Source organism: Thamnophis elegans, chromosome 13 (assembly GCF_009769535.1).
Source record: "Thamnophis elegans isolate rThaEle1 chromosome 13, rThaEle1.pri, whole genome shotgun sequence".
NCBI classification, from domain to species: Eukaryota; Metazoa; Chordata; class Lepidosauria; order Squamata; family Colubridae; genus Thamnophis; species Thamnophis elegans.
The window spans coordinates 6,531,877-6,545,557 of NC_045553.1; positions in this window are offsets into that span (position 1 = coordinate 6,531,877).

Below are 13,681 nucleotides of genomic sequence, written 5' to 3' on the forward strand. Positions count from 1 at the left end.
AAAATAGGAATCACCTTTGATGGGAAAGTCACAATGTTCTGTGTGCCTTCGGCATTGAGTCATGCCGGCCACATGACCACGGAGACATCTTCGGACAGCGCTGGCTCTTTGGCTTTGAAAGAGAGATGAGCACTGCCCCTTAGAGTCGGGAATGACTAGCACATATGTGCAAGGGGAACCTTTACCTTTACTATCAAAAGGGGTGGGGGTGGAGAGAATCTGTTCGACTTTCAGAAAGTAGGATCATTCATTATTACAGGAAATGGAAACAAATGAAGGTTCTTGCAAGCATTTAAAATATTTCCCTTTTTTCCCCCGGGGTGGGTGGGTTTGCTTTAAAATATAAACTGCAGAAGGAATTTTGAATCCATGTGGATGTGTTTTGGCAGAGTTCCACTGTAAGATATGGCGTTCAAATCCCCACCAGATCATTAAACCTCTGGGGTGACTTTAGCTAATCTTCCTCTAAGCTCTCTTACTGGGTTACTAGAAGGAAGAACAGAAGGAAAAAAACCAACCAGGGGTATAAAGCTTACCTGGGCTTTATATAATTCTGATTGTAACGCCTTCAAAAGAATATAACAGAACTAGCAATGGGGAATCAGAAAGATTATGGGAGCAGCTGTCTTTCAAAGAAAATCCATAGCAATGGGGCAATATGTGTGAGTGTGTGAGAGAGAGGGGGGGAGAGAAAGAGGAAGAGAAAGAAAGAAAGAGAGAGAAAGGGAAACAGAGAGAAAGAAAGAGAGTGGGATAGAGAAAAAGGGAGAAAGAGAAGAGAGAGAGAGCGAAAGAGAAAGAGAAAGGGAGATGGATAAAAAGAGAAGGAGAAAGAGAGAGAGGAAGAGAGAAAAAGAGAAAAAAGGGAAAGAGAGAGCGAGAGAGAGAGTTAAAGCGTGAAAGAAAGGGAAAGAGAGAGCAAAAGAGAGGGAAAGAGAGAGAGGGAAAGGGAAAGAGGGGGAAGAGAGATAGGAATAGAGAGAGGGAAAGAGTGAGAGAAAGGAAAAGAGAGATGAAGAGAGGGAAAGAAAAGGGGAAAGAGAGGGTGAAAGAGAGAGAGAGAGAGAGAGAGAGAGAGAGAGAGAGAGAGAGAGAGAGAGAGAGAGAGAGAGAGAGAGAGAAAGATAGATGATAGACAGGTTGGTTGATGGAACTGAACATTGGTTGATACAAAGGACTCTCATATGACAAACAGGATGAAAGCAACACAGCACATATTTCTCTCCCCCCCACTCCAAAAAAGATTCACCCAAAAGCTCAGCAGAGGCAGAGGGGCAAACAAACAAACAAATGAGAAAAATGTCACTGGGGAGATAAGTTTGAAATCCAATTAGAGTCGAAGACAAAGAACATGCCCTCGCTTAATAAGACACTTAACATTTCCGCAAAGTTGGGTCAAGTTAGCAGCAGTTGTGCTGATGATAGAAACCTGCCGTGTGCCAAGGGACTAGCTGTGTGCATTAATTTCTGTGAAAACCCACATTTTTTTTTGTATCATCCATTGCCAGGAAATTCACTCGCTAAATGTTCCTAACGTAATGAGCTCAAGACAAAACCGGACCAATTAAGGCACAGGTTGGTAATAAACCTAATTGTTCTTAAAAGAATGACTCACAACTATTCAAAATATCATGAAATAACATCAGGTCTGAAAATACAGATGCTCGCGAACGTGAACAGGCAACGTTTTCAGAAGACAGAAAGACTTCAGAACTTGGGGGGGGGTCACTTATTCCATAACTTGCTGCCCCCCCCCCCCCAGATGTTACTTGCCAAGGCATTTTATCACATTTACAATCAGTGGTGCCATCTGTAAGGAAGAACAAACTTCGAAATGATATGAAGAGACTGGACAGGCATTTGTCTGAAATTGAATAGGGTCTTCTGCTTGAGCAGGGGGTTGGACTAGAAAACCTCCAAGGCCCCTTCTGATTCTGTTATTCTGCCCTTCATTCAGCGGCTCAAAGACTCTCTAGTACTGATTGTCTATGGAGATCCTCAATCATAATTCTCAATCATGGTTGTTCCTTAGTTTTTTCCTTAAAAGCGTTTCGCTTCTCATCTAAGAAGCTTCTTCGGTTCTGAATGAATGGTGGGGAATGGAAAGATTTATATTCTTGGCAGTCATTTGATTGTTAGCACTCTGTTGATTGGTTGTTAGCTCTCTGAGAGCCGTTGAGGCCACTTGGGGGGTTTATCTGTACCCTCAAAGTCATCTGAACCAGAGTGCAAATGGGTGTAAGAAAGAAAGAGAGGAAGAGAGAAAGAAAGAGAGGAAGAGAGAAAGAGAGGGAAAGAGAAAGAGAGAGAGACAGAGACAGACAGACAGACAGAGAGACAAAGAGACACACACAGAGACAGAGAGAGACATAAAGAAAGAGAAAGAGACAGAGAGAGAGAGAAAAGAGAGAGAAAGAGAGACAGAGAGAGAGAAAGAGAGAGAGAGAAAAAAAAACACAAAGAAAGAGAGAAAGGGAGAGAGAAAGAAACAAAGAGAGAGAGAGAGAGACAAAGAGAGAGAGAGACAAAGAGAGAGAAAGACACAAAGAGAGAGACAAAGAGAAAAAGAAAGACAAAGAGAGAAAGAGAGAGAAATAGAGAAAGACACAAAGAGAGGAGAGAAAGAGAGAGAGAGAGAAAGAGAGAGAAAAAGAGAGACAGAAAGAGAGAAAGACACAAAGAGAGAGAGAGAGACAAAGAGAGAAAGAGAGAGAGAAAGACACAAAGAGAGAGAGAAAGACACAAAGAGAGAGACACAAAGAGAGAGACACAAAGAGAGAGAGAGAGACAAAGACAGAGAGACACATACACAAGAGAGAGAGAGAGAGAAAGAGAAAGAGAGAAAGAAAGAGAGAAAGAGAGAGAATTGGACTGATTGGACTGGATCCTGCAAAACCAAGAAAATCCAGTTATCTTTGGGAAAAAGCACTTTTGGGACAACCATGACCAGGAGAGTCTCCACTGATGTGTTTTTGTGAGAACAAGAACAGCAGCTCTCTCCTCTCCCCAGTAATATAAGAGGGCCTCCTCAAAGGAAATTGAGAAGAAACATTCAAATATGTTGATACCAGTAGGAGAATAGAAAAGCAGACCTCCTTTCACGAGAGGGAAAGACAGGGAGACATGGGAAGACAGGCCTCACAATGGCCTTTGACGATTCCGAGTCACATACAACTTGCACGAAGTTCAAGGAGGAGAACTTCAGGTGGCTCATCAGTTGCTGCCCTTAACCCAAACTGGCTTCTCCTGCTCAAACAGCATAAGTCCCATTCCTGCTCATCAGCCAGGCAGAGCGAAGAGCAATTCCCTGATGATATTTCAAAGCAGCCTTTTCGTGAAATCAATTAATCGGGGAATCCAAGTGCAGAAATCTCAGGCAGTTTGAAAGGTACTCTCCCCCCCCCCCCAAAAAAAAACTATATTTCAGCAGATAGAAGGTTGTTAAGAGTGGAAGAACAAAGGTATTTTCCCAAGTGAGCAAGCATTTTCCTCAGTGATTCAGTGTTTTGGTGCTCCCTGGGAAGGAAGAGAGCTAAAGCTGCCTCACTCTCTCCTTAATTGGAGTTTGTTTTATAAAAAGGCAACTGAAGGCAAGCCCTAAAGGACCATCAAGAAAAAGAGTTCAATCCATAAGACAGGGGAGACCTGGAATGGAAACCCCAATCCAAACGCAAGCAGCTCAGCAGAAGCCTTCAGAAAGCAAGAGGAAAATGTTAGTTCTCGGAGTTGGAAGACGATTAAGAAGAGAGGATGAGATTGGCGACAAGAGATGAAGAACTGGGGAGAAGGGAAAGTGTTAAAAAATGAAGAGCCAAGACCTAAGAAATAGTTAAGATATTTAAAAACCTGTAACTGATAGATATAAAAATAAGAAATAGAATATAAGGATAGAAAACCTACAGATTAAATGAGAATTAAGGGGGAGAGAGAGGGGAGAGAAGGTGGATAGACGGATGGATAGATAATTGATAGATAGATGCCGTGTGTGTGTGTGTGTGTGTGTGTGTGTGTACACTATGTATGTACAGAGAGAGAGGGAGGGAGGGAGAGAGAGACAGAGAGAGAGAGAGAGAGAATGGATAGATAGATACCTTAGATATAGATAGATAGATAGATAGATAGATAGATAGATAGATAGATAGATAGATAGATAGATGATAGATGATAGATAGATAGATAGATAGATAGATAGATAGATAGATAGATAGATATAGATAGATACCGTAGATAGATAGATAGATATAGATAGATGGATGGATGGATGGATGGATAGATAGATAGATAGATAGATAGATAGATAGATAGATAGATAGATAGATAGATAGATAGATAGATAGATAGATAGATAGATAGATAGATAGATAGATAGATACCGTAGATAGATAGATAAATAGATAGATAGATAGATAGATAGATAGATAGATAGATAGATAGATAGATAGATAGATAGATAGATATAGATAGATACCATAGATAGATAGATATAGATAGATAGATGGATGGATGGATAGATAGATAGATAGATAGATAGATACCGTAGATAGATAGATAGATAGATAGATAGATAGATAGATAGATAGATAGATAGATAGATAGATCAGATGAGATGAGATGAACGGACAAACGGATGGATGGACAGATGGACAGACAGAAAGACAGACAGATGAGAGGGATATGGGATGAGATGGATGGACAGATAGATAATAGAATAAGATTTTATTTTTTGATTAAAAAAATAGTGTTCTTTGTGTCTGTGTTATTAAGGAAAAATCCCCAAGCCTACCTCCTCCTTGTTTCAAAAAGGAAAGAAAGAATGAAATATATGATTTACAACAATCAGTCACTCAGAATCAACTGAATTCAGATGCTTCCCTCTGGCATACTTTTATCGAGCCTTAGCGGACTTTCCTATAACGACGGCTTCTTCCTACGGATAGCCAACGGATATAAAATTTGCCCCATATTAAGTGGAAAGAAAATCACGAAAGAGCTAACAATCTATTCAGCTGACCTTACTGGTATAGTGGGATTCTCCCTCCCTTTTGAAATTTGTCTGCAGTTGTTTTTTCTTTCAATGCTCTAGTTTTATTTTTCACCTTTAAAAAAAAAATTGCAAACTGCTTTGTATGGCATGTTCAAAAAGATAGGATAAACACATGTTGGAAACAAGGATCTCTAAAATGGATGCAATTATAATTTATTCAGTCCTAATTACTATTAGAAGCCATCCAAAAAAAATATATCTCATTTTTAAAAAAAATATGTGCAGTAGGTAGAGGGGCTTCCATGTAATTTGCTAGATTTTAATTCAATGCACTATATAAATTCATCCAAGATTGAGGGTTTTTTTCCCCCAATAAGACATTATTAAACAAAATATGGCTTATGATGATAGGGTCATGCTGAGTTCTGAGCTAAGTCCCCACCCACCCCCTAATCATGGCTGTGCTGAATAAACCGTAATTGGCCAGGTTCGCATTTCACACTAAGTCATAAAACGTTCTTTACAAACCAGAGAAGCAACGTTAGTACATGGTGCTAAAACAAGATAAATAGTTAGTTTAACATAAAGCATTAAGTCGGTCAATAAATGTCTCAAAATGGAAATAGATGGGGCGCAGAAGTAGTAATTCATTGCAACTTCAGAGGGTTGCCAATGGGTGACGAGGCAAAAAAAGATTTGTATGGGTTAGCATGTGCAAGTTCCTGTTTTGACCCAGCTCCCCCAAACATGACAAGCCCTCTGAATTGAACTCAAAGATTCCTTGATTAGGAGCCCCAGCAGTCCAGGCGAAAAGTTTCTCTCAATGCAGGCTTACAAGTCCGTCTGTCTAGAAGATGAATAGTTGTCTGCCACATCTATTCATCTCCACCCCCTGCCTTTTATCCCCAGAGCTAGAGTGGGACATCGCTAACAGCGGTGGCATTTCCGTCTCAAGGACCGGCCCATAGATTTCCATTGCTCTCCTCTCCTCTGCTTTCTTTCTGCATCCGTGCGTCAGGTACTGGACCCAGCTGTTCCTCCTCTTCCTCTTCAGCCACCTCCAGACCTGGGGGCTGTTGACTCTTCGTCGGAGGGCTGAGGAACGCTTCCATCTCTCTCTGTCTCTGCCAGCTCCATTCCTTCTTCCTCCTCGGAGCTCTCAGGTTACCTTGATGCTGGCCCTGAGTCCCCCCCACCTACTCCTAATCCAGTGGTGGGTTTCCTCTTCTGTAGGTGTGGTCTGCTTTGTGGGAGTGGCTTGCTGGCCATGTGACTGGGTAAGAGTGGCTTGCCAGCCATATGACTGGGTGGGCGTGGCCAACTTATAAAATGTGGTGAAACTCACTTAACAACGCTCTTGCTTAGCAACCAAAATGTTGGCTGAGAAACTCTGGCATTTGAAGCATGCAAGTCTTAAAGCTGTCAAGTTACAAGAGCCTTGCACCCCTAACCCTTTAGAAAAAAAACAACCCAGGGGTGTTCAAACTTGACAGCTTTAAGACTTGTGGACTTCAACTCCCAGAATTCCTCCTCTCGCTCTTCATCTTGATGATGTGCGGATGGGCGGGGGGGAGGAAGCTGGAACTGGTTCTAAACGGCACAGTAGATTTGTGGAACCTCTTCTATAGAAGAGGTTAGAACTGGCAGGAACCCAGCCCTGTCCTAATCTCATTTGGCTGCTGGAGGGGCCAGTGCTGAGAGTTCCCTCACATTAAAGCTAAACCATGGTTTACACAGGATTGTGTTTTGTTTTTCGCCAATGGGTTCTCATTTTATTTATTTTCTGTGCCACCCACCCCACCTATAAGGGGAGGCATGGAAGACGCAGAAAAATGTCTTCCACAGCTTGGATGAGACGGCTGTTATTTTTCTTTTCCAAAGTCAATCGATTGATCTGAGGCCACTGGAAAGAGACTGCCACAGAGCTGGAACTCTTTAATTCTGCCAGAGGGTTAGAACAATCTCCCACAACTGAACGCCTGCAGCTGTTGTGGTCCTCTGGTGGCCTGTGGAGCTGGCAGCAGAGTCAGACAGCGAGGAGGTTGGGGAGGAACATGGGCCAGTCCTGGAGTCTGGGGAAGGCTCTGAGGAGGGCTCTGCGTCGGAGGCAGAGAGGGGGCCAGGGCTGTCTGGGAGTTATGTGCTGCTTCCAGAGTTGGACAGCAGTGAGGCAGAGGAACAGGCTCCCCCTGTTCCCAGTGTGCACATGTGCAGAGCTGCCAGCAGGCAAGAACAGTTAAGACAGAAGGGACGACTTGGGAGTAAGGCTTGGAGGTGATTGGCCCCTCCCATAGGACATAAAGGAGGAGCAAAAGCACATGAGCCTTTGCAGGAGGCAACTTGGTTCATGCTGGTCAGTGTACCTTCTGAAACTCCGTTTGGACTCTTTGCTCTGTGTGGCCTTGCCAAGCTAATTGCTAATTAAGTCTTTGGCAGCGTTTTCAAAAAAGATAAAGGTGGGTGCTTATCAGACTTATCCCAAAGGACTTTGGCAGCCTACTGTAGGACTCTTTACAAACTATTTGGGACTCATTACGGGCTGTGAATGAACATAATTCACACAGCCTTTGAAATAAAAAGAGGGTTTTTGGACCTACCGTATATACTCGAGTATAGGCCGACCCGAATATAAGCCGAGGCACCTAATTTTACCACAAAAAACTGGAAAAGTTATTGACGAGTATAAGCCTAGGGTGGGAAATGCAGCAGCTACCGATAAATTTCAAAAATAAAAATAGATACCAATAATGCCATTGCCCATTGAATAACATATACAGCCTGCCTGTGCCCATTAAATATACAGTAGCCATTGTAAAAATTTGCTCTGCATAACAAATTATTATCACACAATACCGGTGTATTCAATGAAATACTTCACTCACCTCATGATGCTGATGTCCCGCTGTGATGATGATGTCCCGCCTCCTATGACACACGGCACAGTGATTCCTATCATTGGATCACTGTACCAGAGGAGGTGGGACATCGCTATGTGGCTGCTTGCCATAACAAGGAGGAGGTGGGACATCGTTGCAGAGCGGCAGGAGGGGGAGGAAGGGGAATCGTAAGATAGCCCTGCATTACATTAGAACGTGAGGAGGGGGGATGGTGCGGTGCACGCTGTGCGGCAAACTGACACAGAGGGAGGGGAAACTCAGGGGCGCTGGGCCATTCACGAGCGTCACCCAGCGGCATGGCCCCACCCCTTTTTCTCCTCCATTTCGGGCAAATTTTTCACTGACTCGAGTATAAGCCGAGGCGGCTTTTTTCAGCTCAAAAAGTGGGCTGAAAAACTAGGCTTATACTTGAGTATATACAGTAATCGTGTGCTTTTTAATGTATCAGGAAGCCTAGGACGGAATAGCAGAATTCCCTGTACGTATTTGTGATGGTTGCGGTGTCCTGCGATCCGTGGGATCTCCCTTTTGCGACCTCCTGATGCGTCCAGGGGGAATCCAGATTCGCTTAACAACCGTGTTACTAACTTGACAGCTGCAACGATTCGCTTAACACCTGTGGCATGAAAGGTCGTAAAATGGGGCAAAACATAGCCACTGTCTCATTTAGCAACGGGAACGTTGGGCTCAATTCAGGAGTGGGATCCTACTGGTTTAACAACCGGTTCGTTGAGCCTGCATTTTGATCATCAGAGCTACCGGTTCGGGTGAGCCGGTCGAAACTGGTAGGATCCCACCCCTGGCTCAATTGTGGTTGCGTGTTGAGGCCTCCTTGTGTTACACCTCATAAAAGCAATAGGGTTACATTCCCCATTGTTGAAACGGTTTCCTCTTCTGACACTTTTATGGCTTCTTCGGAGCCTGTCACATTCATGCGTCAAAAAAGAAAAGTCACAGGCAGCCGGAACAGGTTGGAGCAACCGAGCGTCTCTTTCAATCAAGCTGGTGGGAGAAATCATTTTGATTCAAGGAAGAGGCCAGATTGTGGCCTTTTATCTATTTATAGGCCCCTCGGTTTTTCTTTACAGTTGTGTTTGAAACTAAGAACATGATCTCCCTTCTTTGGTGCACGGATGCAGAAAGTCCGGTGCTGCTAATGTGAGGCTAAGGAGACCCATCCAAAAGAGAAATCCCCCCCACTCACCGCCTGTTTTTTCTGTTCAACATACAACATGTCGTTGACATGGAGGCAAGCCCTTCCATTGACAAATTGTTCTCCCTGCCAGGAAATTTGTAGTTGGTTCTAGGTTGGATCCAGGGGTGGGTTCCTGCCAGTTCTACTTCCACAAACCTACTGTGCTGTTTAGAGCCGGTTCCAGCTCCCTCCCCCCCCCATCTGCACATCATCAAGATGAAGAGCCAAGGTGGCGCAGTGGTTAGAGTGCTGTACTGCAGCCACTTCAGCTGACTGTTATCTGCAGTTCGGCGGTTCAAATCTCACCGGCTCAGGGTTGACTCAGCCTTCCATCCTTCCGAGGTGGGTAAAATGAGGACCCAGACTGTGGGGGCAATATGCTGACTCTGTAAACCGCTTAGAGAGGGCTGAAAGCCCTATGAAGCGGTATATAAGTCTAACTGCTATTGCTATTGCTATGAAGAGCGAGAGGAGGAATTCTGGGAATTGAAGTCCACAAGTCTTAAAATTGCCAAGTTTGAACACCCCTGGGGTTTTTTTTTCTAAAGGGTTAGGGGTGCAAGGGTCTTGTAATTTGACAGCTTTAAGACTTGCGTGCTTCAAATGCCAGAGTTTCTCAGCCAACATTTTGGTTGCTAAGCAAGAGCGTTGTTAAGTGAGTTTCACCACATTTTACAAGTTGGCCACACGCCCACCCAGTCACATGGCCGGCAAGCCACTCCCACAAAGCAGCCCACACTTACAGGAGAAGTTCTAAAAAAATTTGAAACCCACCATTGGTTGGATCTCTCTTTGTCAGCCTCTGCTTCGCTTACTTACTATCGGCTGCCATAAGAAACGGGGAGGGTGGGGGCATGGTGTTTGGGATGGGAAGAAATGGTACAGGAGTGATATGAAAAAGGGAGTTTCCTTCTTACCATCTTCTGTGCATGCTGGTGGCTGGTGTTTGGACCTGGTCAAGGCCAACTGTCCTGCATACCAACCTGATGATGCCTTTTGGAGATGCACCCCACATGACATCAAAGGGAGGTGCAGATTGGACACTGGGGTGGGGTCGTTGGAGGGAGGGGGCTGGGTTATCATTTGATAAGTATTTGTTCACGCCTTCCTGGCTCAGATCTTTACTTTCGCTTCTATCTTTTCATAACCAGTAAAAGTATTTTAATTCCACGAACAATGGAGTTAGGAGTTTTCTTTCTTGTTTATTGAGGGAGGCATGCCTGACAGGTAAGCTTCCACATGTTACTTCTTGTCCTTCCCTCAGGTGCTTTACAGAATAAGTCAACTGCCTCTTCTCTCTGAAAGCCCCTCAAGTACTGGAAGACTCCCATCATGCCACCAGAGGTGGTATTCAGCCGGTTCGGACTGGTTTGGGCGAACTAGTGGTGGGAATTGGCACATGGATCAGCCCAGCCACCCTGGCTCTATGCCATCCTATTTAGCCACGTTTTTGAGGCTGGGCACATGGACAGGAAGGCATTCATGTGAGCAAAAAGCATGTGCGGAAGGCCAGGCGCATGGGCGAAAGATGCATGCGCGAAGTGAGTAAAAATAAGGGTAAAAATAAGTGAAACCCACCCTTGCATGCCACTCCTAATTCTTCTCTTCATTAGACTAGACAGAACCCTTATCATCTTCGTTGCTCTAGAACCTATGCCACGGCAGCCCTGGGCAGCCCTCAGCTCCAGCACGCATGCACGCACTGGACAGCTGATTTTCAGTCTTCCGGAGGGCCAGGGGATGCCATTTTTGCCCTTCCCAGGCTTCAGGAAAGTCTCCGGAGCTTAGAGAGGGTGAAAAACAGGCCCAACTGGAAGTTCACTTCTGAACTTCCGGTTGGCCCGTTAGGTCTGTTTTTTGCCCTCCCAGGCTACAGAGGCTTTCCTGAAGCCCAGGGAGGGCAAAAACGTCCTCCTTTGGCCTCCCTGGTTGCTTGTACATGCGTGGGGGTTGCTCATGTACTCGCAGGTAGGTTGCTTGCGCATGTGCAGGTGAGTGGGCATGTAGTTTTGGCACACCTTTAGAAAAAGGTTAGCCATCACTGCTTAGAACTAGACTAGACTAGAAGTAAACGGTTCACTGACAAATGCACCCTCGACAAAAGCGCACCGACTAAACCGCGGTGAGGAAACCGCGAGTTCTAAATCACGCTGATGAATGAGCGAAGAAGCGCACCAACAACAGCGCACCGACAAAAGCGCGCCTTCAATGAACAAGTAATAACCGCGAGTTCTAACCCTAACCCTAACCCTAACCCTAACCCTAACCCTAACCCTAACCCTAACCCTAACCCTAACCCTAACCCTAACCCTAACCCTAACCTAAACCTAACCCTAAACCTAACCCTAACCTAACCCTAAACCTCAACCTAACCCTAAACCTAACCCTAAACCTAACCCTAAACCTAACCCTAAACCTAACCCTAAACCTAACCCTAAACCTAAACCTAACCCTGAACCTAATCCTAAATCTAAACCTAACCCTGAACCTAACCCTTACCTTAACTGAAATCGCACTTTTGTGGGCGCGGTTTTGTCGGTGCGTTGTTGTGGGCACGTTTATGACGCAGTTTTCTCGCCACGGTTTCATCGGCACGCTTTTGTCGTGCGTGCATTTGTCGGGTCACGGAAGTAAACTAGAACTCTTGGTCTCTAGGGCCTTTAACCACGGGCTGGTTTTCTGTCCCTTTGAGTCAATCCTGACTCCTGGCATTTGCCAGAACAAGTCCCTGCAGCTTTCTTGGCAAGATTTTTTTTGCCATTACTTTCTTTCTAGAGTTCAGTTATCTTTACTTAACTGCTAATTCAGGTCTGCATTTGTCTACATTTCTTTCCCCCCACTGTCCTTTTCTCCTTCAAGCCCATGAAAGAATTTGCTCTCCAAACATTTTCCCAAGAAAAGAAGGCTGGGAAAATTCCCAGGGGTGAAACATAACCTTCTGGCATTTAATAGCTGTGTTCGCTCATCAGGGGTAAGCAGCTCATTAAAGCCACTGCATTGATACATGATGCTAAACTAGATTATTGGGGGGAGAGGTATTTATCTGATGTGTGAAGCAAACGGCATTTATTTATTGTACTTATATCATTTGTTAAATGCTCCAATTGCACGACTCTAGATGGTGATCATTGAAGTACAAACCAAGAACAAAAATCAATAAAGAAAGCTGTTACGACAGAAGAAGCAAAATTTGCACAAACAGGTGAACAGATGGATGCCTGCAACAAATCCAGAGAGTTTGATAGAATTGGAGGGGGGTAGGGTTGCAATGTTCGACATTCCTGTTTTCTGCAATTGGTTTGTTGTAATTCATAGCTGTGTGCATTGTGTAAATGTTGAAAGTGGGGTTAATTCAGTAACCAGCTTTTGCTGCATATCGGAAGCATTTAGCGATGACTTGAGTGAGATCTATCATATTTTTGGAGTATAAGACGCATCTTTCTCCCCACTAAAAGAGGGTGAAAATTTGAGTGCGTCTTATACACTGAATGTAGCCCCACCCACCACCGGCCCCAACCCTTTAGCCTCTGCCTCCCAGCAATTTACCTCTTTGCAGCAAGCGGGGGGGGGGGGAGGGCTTGTGAGACTTCAATAAGCTATAGCAACCCCTGTAGCCTGAAACAGCTGATGGTCCAGAGAAATTGAAAGTGAAACTTGCTGCTTGCTCCACTTGGCAAATTGCTCAGAGGCAGATTTTTTTTCTTCTTGCGCTAATCAGGCTGTTTTCTGCAAGGAGGTAAGTCAACAACTATAAATGCCTATAGAATGTTCAAATTATTAGATTTATTTTTTAAAGACTGCTTTATTATTATTCTAGACAACTTAACAAAATGAAGAAGCTTTGATCTGAAGACACCCTGTGCTATTGTTTTAAAAAGTGCTATTCTTTTAAATAGCAGAGAATAACTATACTTCCAGAAAGCACATCAATTTTAACAACATCTGTACAAATTAATCTGAAATATAACACAACAGTGTATATTGTTAGTACTGTTTGTTGCAAAGATGCAAATTGCTGGGAGGCAGAGGCAGATATTTTTCCCTTGTTTTCTCCCCAAAATCCAGGTGCGTCTTATACTTTGGAGTGTCTTATACGCTGAAAAATACGGTATTTCTGCATGTCCCAACTGGTGTTGTATGTTCTTCTCTATCTGCAGCCTTCCTGGCTTCTCATACTTGGATTAAGACATTGCATGGAGCCTTTTCAAATTAGGAAGCAGACTCTCAACCCTGAAGCTGACCTGACCGAAGCCATTTTGATCAGGGGTGGCATTACTGCTGGTTCGGTGTGTAAAAACCTTTGCGCGCGCGAGCGAAGAAAGCACACCCACCAAAATGCATGCTCCTCATATCTAACATTGTCTGTGCATGCGCAAAACATTAGAAAAGGAAAAAAATACATTTCTGCAATGGAAATTGTTCTGGGCATGCGCAGAACAGAAAATCAAGATGGCACCGCCATAGGAGAACCGATTCAGGGGCATGGCAGGCCTGAGTCGCTACTGTTTCCAAGTTACTACCTATTCAGCCGAACTGGTTCAAACCGGTAGGAACCCCCATCTGATTTTGAGACTTCAGTGTTGCCACACTGGAGTTGAGGGATAG